Source organism: Thermobia domestica, chromosome 12, assembly GCF_964235325.1.
Source record: "Thermobia domestica chromosome 12, izTheDome1.hap1.1, whole genome shotgun sequence".
In the NCBI taxonomy this organism is placed as follows: Eukaryota; Metazoa; Arthropoda; class Insecta; order Zygentoma; family Lepismatidae; genus Thermobia; species Thermobia domestica.
In genome coordinates, this window is record NC_137465.1 from 141,630,422 (window position 1) to 141,643,588 (window position 13,167).

General features: G+C 35.1%; 1 protein-coding gene across 3 annotated transcripts in view; it reads right to left on the reverse strand.

Moving 5' to 3' along the window:
• The window catches only part of Nup62 (nucleoporin 62), a 70,188-nt gene extending 57,381 nt beyond the window's left edge, over positions 1 to 12,807 (reverse strand). The window contains exon 1 of one of the 3 annotated variants that reach the window (XM_081734184.1): positions 12,701 to 12,807. The gene's annotated coding sequence lies outside the window, so the exon portion shown is untranslated. Of the gene's footprint in view, positions 1 to 12,566 lie in introns of all 3 variants that reach the window. The other 2 variants (XM_081734183.1, XM_081734182.1) reach the window with 2 other exon arrangements.
• Between the last annotated feature and the right edge of the window lie 360 nt (positions 12,808 to 13,167).

The following is a 13,167-nucleotide window of genomic DNA, read 5'->3' on the forward strand; positions in this document are numbered from 1 at the left end:
CTATGCAGTCACAATATGAATGTTGTCTATCAAAGTTATGCTAGCCATGCCAAATAAATGAAATATGTCGTGTTGTATTTTAACTTACACCAACTTTATTGTTAACAATTATAAATGGTATTGAGTTAAAGAATCTATTTAGGACCTAAATAATTAACAAACTTATCATATTTTGAATATGTCCATTTCATCAATACTTTTATAAAATTAAAATAAAATTGATTATCAAAAAAAAAGGGGGGGGGAATGTGTATAAAAAATAAGAATGGTATTAAGATAAGATAAAAATAATGTATTATCTCATGAATTACAATTTTAATATGTAAAGGCTTTTCAAAAAGTAAGATAACTATATATATGAAATGTTCAACGGTCCAGGATTTTCTCCAATTGTAACCAATTTAAGAATTCCTATAGTTCGGGAGCCATATATACAATAATAATGTGTATTTGTGTTCTTTTCAGTATTTTTTCCTATTTAGGGGTAAAAGTGCTGTTTAAAAGGACACAAGCTGCTGAAAAGAAGAAGTAGAAAATATATATAGATTTAATTGTAATAGTTGTTATTGCATCGACATATTTTTTGTTTAGCTGCTATGATTACCTGTTTATGTTGCTGATAGAGTAACTAAGAAATAATATAACGTAAGACCATCTTGTATGAATTTGATGTTCATCATTTTAATATGTCATATTTGGTATTTATTACACAAAATATATATTCTAAAGTGTATGATCATGGTGTGTGACTTATTTTAATCTCATGATCTTTATAAATACTAACTATATAATATTTGGAACCGGACAATGTAACGAAGAATAACGTTACATCTCTTTGTTTGGTGTTTTGTTTCATCTTTTCTTCTTAACTTCTTCTTTGTGAGCTTCCTCCTTTCTTAGGTTTTCTAAGTATGCTTTGTAGTTAGGGTAAGCAGACTTAGCAGATGTAAGAAGCTTCTGAGTAAGTAGAACCAGTTCTGGCCTATTTCCGAATTTCTTTATCCCAGACATTATATTTAACTTAGCACTGAGAGTTCTCAAAGCCATGAGATATTCAAATTCATCACCTACTCTTAAGAAGAACATACAAGAAGCATAACTCAAGACGAACATGATGAACCACACATACACAACATTGAGCGGAGCGTTAACTATTACGAGAGAAAACTAAAAGATTATTATGATAGAAGAAAGAATAGACACAGAAGGGTTCTCAACCCCACCTTGAGTGCTTAAGCATCCAACAACCATCCTCTGTGCTTTACAAAGAAAAGGTGAAGTTAAAATAAAGCTGACTGTTCCACATGTGGCAGCAAGTAATGAAGCTTTCAGAAGAGTAATGAGTAATAAGTTTCTGCCTTTTCCCCACTTATTTTTATATTTTTCTTAGAAAACTGCCAATGCAAAACATAAATCACACGAAAAAGTCACTTTACCTCCCAAAAAGTAACTTTTAGTGAACAACTAGAAAAAAAAGGAAGTTTTAGTTAAAAAAAAAAAAAAAAAAATGACTCGCTATGAGCCCTGAATCTCAAGGTCCCCATCTTTTATGTTTATGTATGAATCAATGTTACAAACTCAAGAGTTCGCAGATTATTGCGTTTCTGTGGAAAATCACTCGCTCCCAGAATGTACAGAATCATTAATTAACCTCCGATTCTATTATTTTGCACGTATATGCACCAATATATTTGTATTTAGTCAATGATTTCGGATGGCTCTTATAAGCTCTCTACATCTGCTCCTGTACTACTCCGCTCTCTTTGTATTTCCTTTGTCCCAACTGAATGACCTAAGACGTGATTTCCTTATGCCAACTATAACAGTAAAGATGTAATTTTAACACTAGAAGCACCAAGCGATTTTTTTAGAGCGCTCCTAAAAATATCCAGTTATTAATGGCGAATCGTGTTACACTTCACTTCACTGTACGCATTTAAGTGCTAAAAATATTGAAAACATCATTCTACGATACTGATAATGATTTCTTTTTACAATATTTGTATTAAATTGTTATATACTGCAAATTAACTCCACATTGTTAAGTTTAGGAACTGTGAGTCACTGTTTTGTTCGTTACGATTGTTTTCTTTTTGTGAGTTTTCTAAGCCAAATAATAAAAAAAGCATCATATAAGAATTTTTGCAGGAAGTTTCTTGTCAGCAGTAACAACTTCATGAGGTTTATAGTTTCTCTCGCAGTTGTCATAGGGTAGCCAACTGGCCGGTTTTCCACCGGTCTGGCCGGAAATATTGCGGTTATTTAGATTAAAGCTGGTGACCGGAACAAACTTCTTACCAGTTCCTTTATGACTGTTTTTTTTTTTTTTTTTTTTTCAAATTTGTATATAATTCGAAGTAATTTCATCTAGTTCGAAGTACAGATTTAAAAAGTAACTTTCATTCTGTAAACCCAAAATTGTCACCTTTCACCATCTATCAACGATCAATATATTTTGTTCATCAGTTTAGATAATTTTAGAGAGATGACAGGGACTGTATCAGGGAAAATTTAAAATTTACCTGAAAGGAATTTTATACATTTATTGAGAGTGAAAAAAGACTTCTTAAAGCAATTTACTGTAGTTGAAGTATACGTTTAACGAATAAATTTCACTTTCCAAATACAAAATTGTCATGTAAAGATTAATATACTTTTGTTCACATGTTTCGATAATTTTGAAGAAGTGGAGGTTACTGGTAAATACAATAAAATGATCAATGCCGATTTCAGTTTCTCATTCATAGCACAATGTTATTAAACTTATTAGTGAATGTTCTAAAGACAGGGCACAAAATTTTCGGTCGCCATTGGCGACTAGAAATTTAGAGCTGGCGACCAGTATTCAGTAGGAATGGTTTCTGCCTAAACTTCAGGGCTGCCAGTTTCTGTTTTTCGAACGAAAATAATTATCACTCAGTGAGAGAAAACACGGAATGTGAAGTCTTCACAACGTTGTACTTCGTCTCTGCTTTCCCACCCTGAATCGAAAACTTTAATTACTACGATATTCCCAAATTTGCTTCCAATTGTCACATTTTGTGCAGCTTTACTTGTGAGTACTGCTTCATGTGACCGAGGCTCCAGAAGCGTCAACAGAGTTAAGACTGCTTACAGGAATTCACTGAAGACTGACGCACTGGATGATATGCTGACAATTTCCATCAATGGCTCTTCACTTAAGGACTTTGATCTGAAAACTGCAATCGACAACTGATACTTCAGTGCAAAGAGAGAGCGTTACACAAATGTGAAGTCTTAAGGTAAAATATTTTTTAACATGTATATCAATTATCCAATTCAAAATTGATTATCCTGAATCTAACTGTCTGGTTTTAAAATTTTATGCTCTGGTGCGATCTTTTTAACTGTCAAACCAAAGGCCGTGCGGGGAGGGGCTCTCATATTTTGTACCTGAGAGACACTGGCGACCATCGTTTTTGGATTGGCGAGTGCGTCTGACTTCGAAATTTTAGCCCTGCTAAGGATATACAGAATACAGTGTCTGAACAGAGATATATGGATGGGTCTGAACAGAGATATATCATCATAGGGATATATCATAGGAAATTTTGAGGAGTGCCTTTATTATTATTATTATTATTATTATTATTATTCTCCAGACTTGGCAACCCTAGTTTCAATGAGTGGATACTGTATGTCTAAAGCTAAGGCTAGGCTATCTTTGGTCTTTTAACTCTACAGCTTTTTTCTGCCAAATCATAGAAATTTCATTATCTCACAAAATCTACTCCTGCTCATGGCTTCTCTGCAAAATGGTGGTTCGTACTGTTTGCACCATAGATATCTTATAGGAATAACACTTGCATTGGTTGCACCACGATAAATTTTTACTGCAATCTCAAAAATGCATCGAGTTCTTAAGCACAAGTCATAGAGTCTGAACAATGAACGAATTCGAAAAATAAACAGAGAGTAAATATCTAGTACAACTGGAAGCAGTGTAAGAAAACCTATCGATGCTTCTAGTGTCAATAAAATGTACTGGATTATATTCTATGCAGGGTGCCAGTACAGTTTACAGATCCATAGACTTTCAAAACTTACAGGAGTTTTAGAAAAATATTCTGTAACTAATTACAATATGTGGGGTATCTAAACTAGGGATGGGCAAAACCGTTAAAAAAAAAAAGGAAACCGGTTTGTAGAAAAACCGAAAATTCGGTTTTCTTCAAAATCTCTATATACAAGAGTGTTGGTAAGGCATGGAGCCCGGTTTCTCTTTTCACCCAGCGTCCTTTTCTTTAAGAACGAACCAACACCGGCTTCGGCAAAAATTGCTTTATCTTACGTAAATTTGGTCGATTACCTGGGCGGCTCCAGCAATGTTTATGGAAACACACTATCAGCCAATGAGGTATTTAAGCGTTTTCTTGATGTGTTCCTTCATATTTTCAACTTACAAATACCAAAAAGGAAATGTAAAGTTATTACTAAAAACAACAGAAAGGAAACAGAAACAGCAAAATGGAATGGTGTATTCCAAAATTGGCTAATATGAAATGTAAACTAATGATACTGTATAATCGATATAATAATGTAATGTCTAAAACAACAAAAGATGCATATATAAGTGCCAAGAAGGAATACAAACTTGCCATAATTACAGCTAAGAAAACACACATTATGAACAACATTGAAGCATCAAATAATAAATGTAAAGCCGCATGGAAGGTAATAAATTCTGTCGCAAAAGAGAATAAGAAAGAAACAATTCCTATAACACCCAATGAATTAAATAATTTTTTTATTGAATCTGTTGACAGAATACGTAGCAATATAGCATGCTCAACTACACCAGGGTCAAACACCACAATACCTAACTGTATACAGCATACCAACTTCATATTTAATTTTGTAAGTGTTACTCCTAATGAAATACAGGATATAGTTAACAAAATGAAGTATTCTGAAAGTACTGACATATGATTTATCAAGTAATACAATTAAAAAAGTAATAGATCATATATTATTTCCACTCACTTTTTGTATTAATAAATGCTTAATTGAGGGATATTTTCCAAGTGTGCTCAAAGTAAGTAAAGTAGTTCCAATTTATAAGAAAGGTGATAAGAGTGATCCAAGTAGTTACCGACCAATTTCTCTAGTCCCTATTTTCTCAAAAATAATAGAGGCAACTATGTATTCTCAGCTAAGTAAATTTTTTAATGAGTATAACTTAATAAGCAAATCTCAATTTGGTTTTAGGGCAGGCTTATCAACGGTTAACGCCTTTGACGTCTTGGTGAGAGAGGTTACACAAGCCTTTGAAAATAGGTTCTCTGCTCATGCTACATTTTGTGATCTGAGCAAAGCTTTTGACTGCGTAGACCACAGTCTACTGTTGAATAAATTAACTAGTTATGACATAAATTGCACTGGATTGACCTTAATTAAAACATATTTGGAAGACCGAAAGCAAGTTGTCTTTACAAACGGTATACTGTCTCAAATGAAAAGTCTAAAGTGTGGTGTCCCTCAAGGGTCGGAGCTTGGTCCACTTTTATTTACCATAATGATAAACGATCTACCAAGTTGTGTACAAGCTCAATCAATATTGTATGCTGATAACTCCACTTTTGTGAACATAAACCATGATGTAGACAACCTTGTACACATGGCAAATAGTGTTTTAACTGAAGCAAGTAAGTGGTTTGAAGCTAATTGTTTTCATTTCAATAGAAGCAAAACACAACACATGTTATTTCGCTTGAGGGAAGTTCCAAATATTAACATCACAAATAATGTAAAATTTATGGGTGTTTATGTCGATAGTAGGTTATCATGGGAACCACATATTCAATATATGGCTAGTAAATTATCTAGAGTTGTCTACCTTCTGAAAAGACTGAAACATTATGTATCGGATGGTTATGTAAGAACTGCATATTTTGCATTCTTTCAAAGTATTGTCTCATATGGTATACTCTTTTGGGGAAACGCTTCCTGTATCAATGATATCTTATTAATCCAGAAAAAAGTAATTAGAATTATGACAAATTCACATCAAACAGTGCATTGTAAACCTTTATTTAGAAATTTGAGATTATTAACTGTGATAAATTTATATATATACAGCTATTTTGTTTGTGAAAAACAGACTACCTGAATTACATTACAGATACAACTTGCATTCGTATAATACAATGTACAATAAACACATAGAAAACTGAAATTTTTGAGTTTTACGTCCCACGGTTATGCCGGTGAAGCTAAAGGAGATGGTGATTATGAGAAATGAATGAAATGGTGGAGTGAAGAAAGTGGGAGGAAACGGGAGAACCCCGAGGAAACCCATGCACACGGTGCTTGTCCACCACAAAGTTCACTTGGCGGGAGCAGGGTTTGAACCCGTGACCCTATACACCAGAGGTGAACGCTCTACCACTGAGCCACCGCGGCCCCAATAAACACACAGATGTACCATATAAGGGTCATTCCATGTGAAATCAACAAATTAAACAGGGATTTCTGACCCGACCATCTTAGATTTTTACCAAATTTTAATATTTCGTAGGGATGGTCAAGATATGGAATTGTGCAAAGTTGTAGCTTTCTGTGTGGCGAGATTTCTGAATTATGGGGGCTCAAAAATACGAAAAAATTGCCCAGTTTGGTACATACACGAAACTTTCGGATAACACTGCTCTTGATCTAATTGACGTAGAGAGCTGATTCTTATTTTGTTTGAAAGAGCATAAAATAAGCTTTCCAGCGATATATCGCATGCCTAATTTTGGAAGAAAATCTATTTAAGGTCACTCAGTGTGACCTTTTGAGAATGCATATCTTCGATTTTTCTAAAATTCGCATATAATTTACACACAAGTTTACTCTATAACATAACGGAAATAGAAGTTGGGACAGTAACGGGAAATTTCAATAAAATTGTTTTTTTAGTAACAATTTGTTTGTACCAGATAGAGTTTAAATGTGTAAAGCAGTTTGCAACACTGTAGCATTGCACAACTGCATGATAGATTGCGCAGTCGTCTGCTACAGAAAGATGTGGACGATTGAGAGGTGTGGATACGTTAGTTAGAGAAATGTGTTAATAGGGGACTGAGTCCACACGTTTAAATGTACAATTGTGGTGTCTGTTAAGTCAGTGTTCCAATGGTTACTTTTATTTAACGAATTATTATATCAGAATAATGTCATCGTCAAGATTCAAGAAGACAGTTTAGTGCAATGCATTTAATATAGAATGTCATGGGAATGGCAAAAGAAATTTGAGAAATATGTTGCCGTGGATGATTTCAAAGTGTTCATCGCTAAAAGATGGATTTAAAATTTCTGATTCCTGTCGTAAGAATCTAGCAACACCTTGTGATGCGAGTACTACTCCTGTAATAACAGAGAGTTTGATGATTAGCAGCACCGATGCTGAAAATAGTGATACTGAGCAGTGCGTCAAAGAAAGTGCGTTAGAATTTCTGAACCGCAGCTCAAAAGATCACAAAATTATTAGAAATTTCTACAGAGTATGGGAAGCAAAATGCAGCAGAAACTGAAATTATAATGCAGTTGAAAGAAAAAATTCGAACAGCGGATAGAAATGTGCAAGTAAAATTGCTAACTGTATTTTCAAAAAGTTGACCTGTCAGAAAACATCAGCAAGAATTCCACTGCTCTAACTATGGCTCGTAAAGCAAAAGAACTTACTCATCAACAATCTTCATATCTTAAGGATCTGAAAGAAAAACTTCTTGATAAACAGTGCATTGTTCTTTCCGATTTTGCAAAAAATTATTCGTTCGTTTTCCTAGAAGCGTCACAAGGTTTCCACTGGAATAACGGTCAAGCAACTATTTTGCTTATACTCCAGAAATCCCCAGACGTCTAGTTATAACTGACAATGTGATCGTCAGCTGTCTCAAACATGATACAATTTTAGTGCACCTATTGCAGAAAATACTTATTACCTTTCTGAGAGATAAATTCGGTTCTGAAGACTTAACAAAATTATTCTATTTCTCCGATGGAGCAGCAGCTCATTACAAAAATCACAAGAACTTCATCAATATTAGATACATTAAAGCTATTTTTCCGTACCTGTTGAATGTTTTTTTTTTCCGCCGCACATGGAAAAAGTACGTGTGATGGACTAGGGAAACTTGAAAGAGATTTGCAAGAGCAAGTTTGAAAAGACCTTATAGTGACCAGATAATAACACCAAAACAATTATATGATTGGGCAAGGCAAAATATAAAACATATGGCCTTAAAATATGTCACTAATAAGGAATACGAAGCGGAAGCGTCACTCCTGTGGCTTTCCTGGTACGTTATTATTATTATTATTAAAAAAAAAATCCAGTTTGGACACGAGAGCTATCGCTTTATTATTATTATTACATTAAATGCAGTGTTGCAAACTGCTTTACACATTAAAACTCTATCTGGTACAAACAAATTGTTACTAAAAAAACAATTTTATTGAAATTTCCCGTTACTGTCCCAACTTCTATTTCCGTTATGTTATAGAGTAAACTTGTGTGTAAATTATATGCGAATTTTAGAAAAATCGAAGATATGCATTCTCAGAAGTTCAAGGTCAAAAGGTCATACCGGGTGACCTTAAATAGATATTCTTCCCAAACTAGGCATGCGATATATTGTTGGAAAGCTTATTTTATTCTCTCTCAAACAAAAGGAATCAGCTCTCTACACCAATTGGATCAAGAGCAGTGTTGTCCGAAAGTTTCGTGTATGTACCAAAGTGGACGATTTTTTCGTATTTTTGAGCTCCCATAATTCAGAAACTTCGTCACACAGGAAGCTAAAACTTTGCACAATTCCATATCTCGACAATCCCTACGAAATATTAAAATTTGGTAAAAATCTAAGATGGTCGGGTTGTGGGCTTTGTTGATTTCACATGGAATGACCCATAAGAGACTCAATAAGTCGAAGAATAACTATGATGTACTAGACATAAAATTGTATAATGGGTTACCAAGTGAATTATCTTCAAGTCCCATGAATGTGTTTAAACGTAAATTATACAATTGGCTATTAGAAAGGCCGTTTTATTCATTAGATGAATACTTTATGCAAATTAAACGTGATAGTTAACATATTGTAATATTTTGTTGTATATTTTGACGTTGTCTATTGCCATAATTGGTTCAAGGTCAATAAAATTATTATTATTGCACTGGCTTTAGTATAAAGTATATAAAAAAAACTTTTGGAAAACACATAAAACTATTCCTGTGGAAACTGAATCGGTTTCAGAACAACGAAACACTATTCTGGTCAGAAATAGAACCAGTTTTGGAAAAACTGAAACCCGTTTTGATGCAATACCGAACCGGTTTTGGAGAAAACCGAAACCAGTTTCGGCGAAAACCTGTCTTTTGAAAATTTCCATAAACTGGTTTTCCCTAAAGACAGGAAACTGAAACCGGTTTTTGTACCCACCATTAATCTAAACCTCTGTAAGGGCCAATCAACAAAAGTGAAATGTTTTAGACACACATTCATATATAAAGAAGTCACTACGACGCGAAGTCATGTGAAAGCAGTGTGTTAACTCATGATGTACATACGGGGGAGATAGCGTGCTTGATGTGTTATGCGACTCTGACTGCCTAGCTTAAAGGAACCAAACGAAGGATGCCTTTTGCTGTTCCGATGATATGGAGAGAACCCCGGAATCATTATGATGATTGCTATTTCTGTATGACGAATACAGCAGGAAGTAACAAGAAGAAACAACGTGCCATCGAATAACCAAACTAGCAATCCGCGATCAGACCAGTGCCCCATGGAGAAAATTTACCTGTACCCACTCCTCCGAAAGATTGGGAAACTATCGATATTACAGCGCCTACAGGAAGCGATGAGGACATCAACTCAATATCTGCAGATGAAGATCCGAGAGACAGTTCCTTCCACGTAGAAGATGAGCCTCACTTCATTCTACATGAGTTGAATGATTTAGTGAGAGAGTTACAACTTTCGAAAGAGAAAGCTCAACTTTTGGATGCTAGACTCAAAGAGTGGAATCTACTGGCTCCTGGAACTACTTACACTCACTACAGGAAAAGGAACGAGCCCTTTTCAGAATACTACAGAATGGAAGGTTCCCTTTGCGTATGCACGGACATCAATGGTCTGATGAATGAATTAGAAATTCAACATGATCCATCCGATTGGCGTATTTTCATAAATTCGTCTAAGTACAAACTGAAAGCAGTTTCACTTCATAATGGAAATAAGCTGCCGTCTATTCCTGTGGCACATACTGTTTCGATGAAAGAGACTTACGAGAATCTCGCACTCATTTTAAATCGTATTAACTACAAAGAATATGGTTGGCAAATTTGCGGAGATTTGAAAGTTATTGCAATATTACTTGGTCTGCAAGGTGGATTTACAAACTACTGTTGTTTTTTGTGTCTTTGGGACTCAAGAGCCACAGGAAAACATTTTTCACAAAAAAAAGTGGGCCCCCAGAGAGACATTTAAGCCCGGTACCAACAGTGTCAAGTATGAGCCTCTGATCGATCCAGCCAAGTTGCTGCTTCCACCTCTTCATATAAGTTGGGCCTCATGAAGAATTTCGTAAAAGCTATGGACAAAGAAAGTGAAGGATTTAAGTATCTTAGACAGCGTTTTCCAAAACTAACTCGCTCGGCAATACTATTTGAATTAAATATTAAACTTTGGTACAGAAAGGAACCAACCTACGTACTAACCTATATGGGGAGACCTGTGTTCTAGAACCTTCCAACTACGGTGTGGAAGTATGGCATAAAAACTACAGCACGTTGGTGAAGTACATGGAAAAGCAACCTGTGCTAGGTGGCCACTAAAAAGCACGAATGCCATCTAACCAAGTCAAGGCACCAGCGCAGCAGGAGGCCCGAGCAGAAGCGAGAGGGCGTATCAGCGACGGGTGTGTATGCATAAACGAGGATAGTTAAGAACACACACACATAACACTTTCACTTACATTTAAAATTCTAGGTTATTGTTTAGTAATGGGGGAAAACTGCCCTGCGGGGCTCTAACCCGCCTTCACTCGCGGCATTTATTCCGAAGTTGGGAGTCCGCTTTCGCCACGTTTTTTTCGCTGTTATCTCCTTTGCACACTTTCTGCAATCTGTTACTGGGTTCATTAGTCCGTACTCTTCACAAACTTTTAAAAGATTTTGCTCGTTATCAACGTATTGCTTCACAAATGTTAAAACTGTTAGTCCATTGCCCTTGTACATTCGCCATGTTGATAACATACAAGCTCGTTTCTTTCCCACAATGCAACTGTTCGGTTACCTTGCGCCAAGTAGTTCCTTCCGCTCGCCGTATAGTCCCATGTTCATAACCGCTTATATATAACAAATAAACAGATTTTTCGAGACCCTTATATATTATCAAGCACGCAAACGATCAAATTATCCACATCTTTTCTCTAAATTTTAAAATTTTTGCTGGAAATGGACGCCCAACTTTGGAACTTAACCCTCACTCGCTAACGCTCGCTCGGCACTACTGTCTCAAATGATATTAATCTAACCTAACCAAATGTGAAAAGAATATCGCAAAAAGTCAGTTAAAAAGCTGAAGCTAAATAGCCAAAATTATTTCAATATGCTATGAACTCACAGTAATTACTTATATTCACACTTTTATTTTTTCAGGAAAAATGTTTCACATTGTATTTTGCCTATAAATTTTCTATTTGGTAGAACAGGGTGTCTACTAAAATTTCAAAATGAAACTTTGTCTTATTATTTTACCAAACCATAAAATTTCGTAACATTCTCATGAGCAAATTTGGGTACGAATTAGGCCGAATCTTCATGCATGCGATAGAAGCGTGCTTTGCTTGCGATTTGGCAGCGTCTAAAGCCGACCATAGACATTTTTGGTTGTGAACTTTGACGTTTTATAGAACAAAATTTCCTAGTCTATACTCATATTTATACAAATAAAAAGTGACCCAAAAGATAAATTTCGTGACTTTCATGACCGTTTTCTGATTTCGTGACCGATAGAAACCCTGTAGAAAATTCTACTCGAGTGAACCCTGATTTTCTTGAACTGCATTTGTTTACACATATAACCCCCGTTGCAGATGTGCCTGCTCCCAATGGACGCACCTCCGCGCGGGACAACCAGATTTGCCCTGCCCTTTCTCAGGTTAGATACAATTCTGGCTTTGTGGCCATTTAGCATAGATTGAAGTGTTTTCTGCATTGTTTTTATGGGCCTCGATTTTTAAGTTCTCTTAAAGCGAATCTTTACCCAGGACTGCAACTCTTCTCATGAGAAACAATATTTAAAGATAGTTTCTGATGGTACACCTCGTGAAGAAATAGGCATATGTATCATTAATTTGTGTGGATACGTAAAATGTATTTGCACCCTATGTAGTAGTAGTACATGTACCATTTTATTCGTGGAAGCTAATATCTTTACGACTTCCATTTTGCAGCACTTAAGTAACGAAACACAAATTTAAGTGCAAGGATCATGTCACTTTACTTCCCGCGCAATTCTACTCTACAAATACAATGGAATTACTTCCTTACTTACATTTTGCTGACCTATTCTACTAATAATTTTCTTTCTAGTTTCTCAAATTTCATCAGAACATGTGCTTAATGTCAAAGAAAAAAATATAAACAATTACGAAAGAATATTTACGGAAATGTTTCACACAGGCTTACACGCAATTGCAAATATGTTCTTCTATTTTTTCTTCTCAGCACCCAGGTTGCCAGATCTATACAAAACAAAAACGTACGCAACGCAAGAGTTGACCGTCTTATCTTCCAGTTTCTTATGTAAGTTTTTTGCTTATTAAGCATGTATTACATTTTTTATACTGTGTGCTGAGATGTTTATTGTTTAGCTTTGAAATTATGAGCAATAAAATAAAAGTAATGGAGGGTTATGGCAATTATTTTTAAAATGTAATATAAACATCACACTTCCGAATTTCTTAAGCATCCAACCTACAGTTATCCTTGGTACTTTTACCGTTCGAAGAATAAATTAATAGTTTGTAACTTTGGTTCCAATTATACAGAAGACAACTTTTCATGAAGATGAACTTATTTTGAGATGAAGTTAAACTATAACACGTGATGTAACCAAACAGAAAAACGTTTTCTTACAACAACAACGTGTTGAC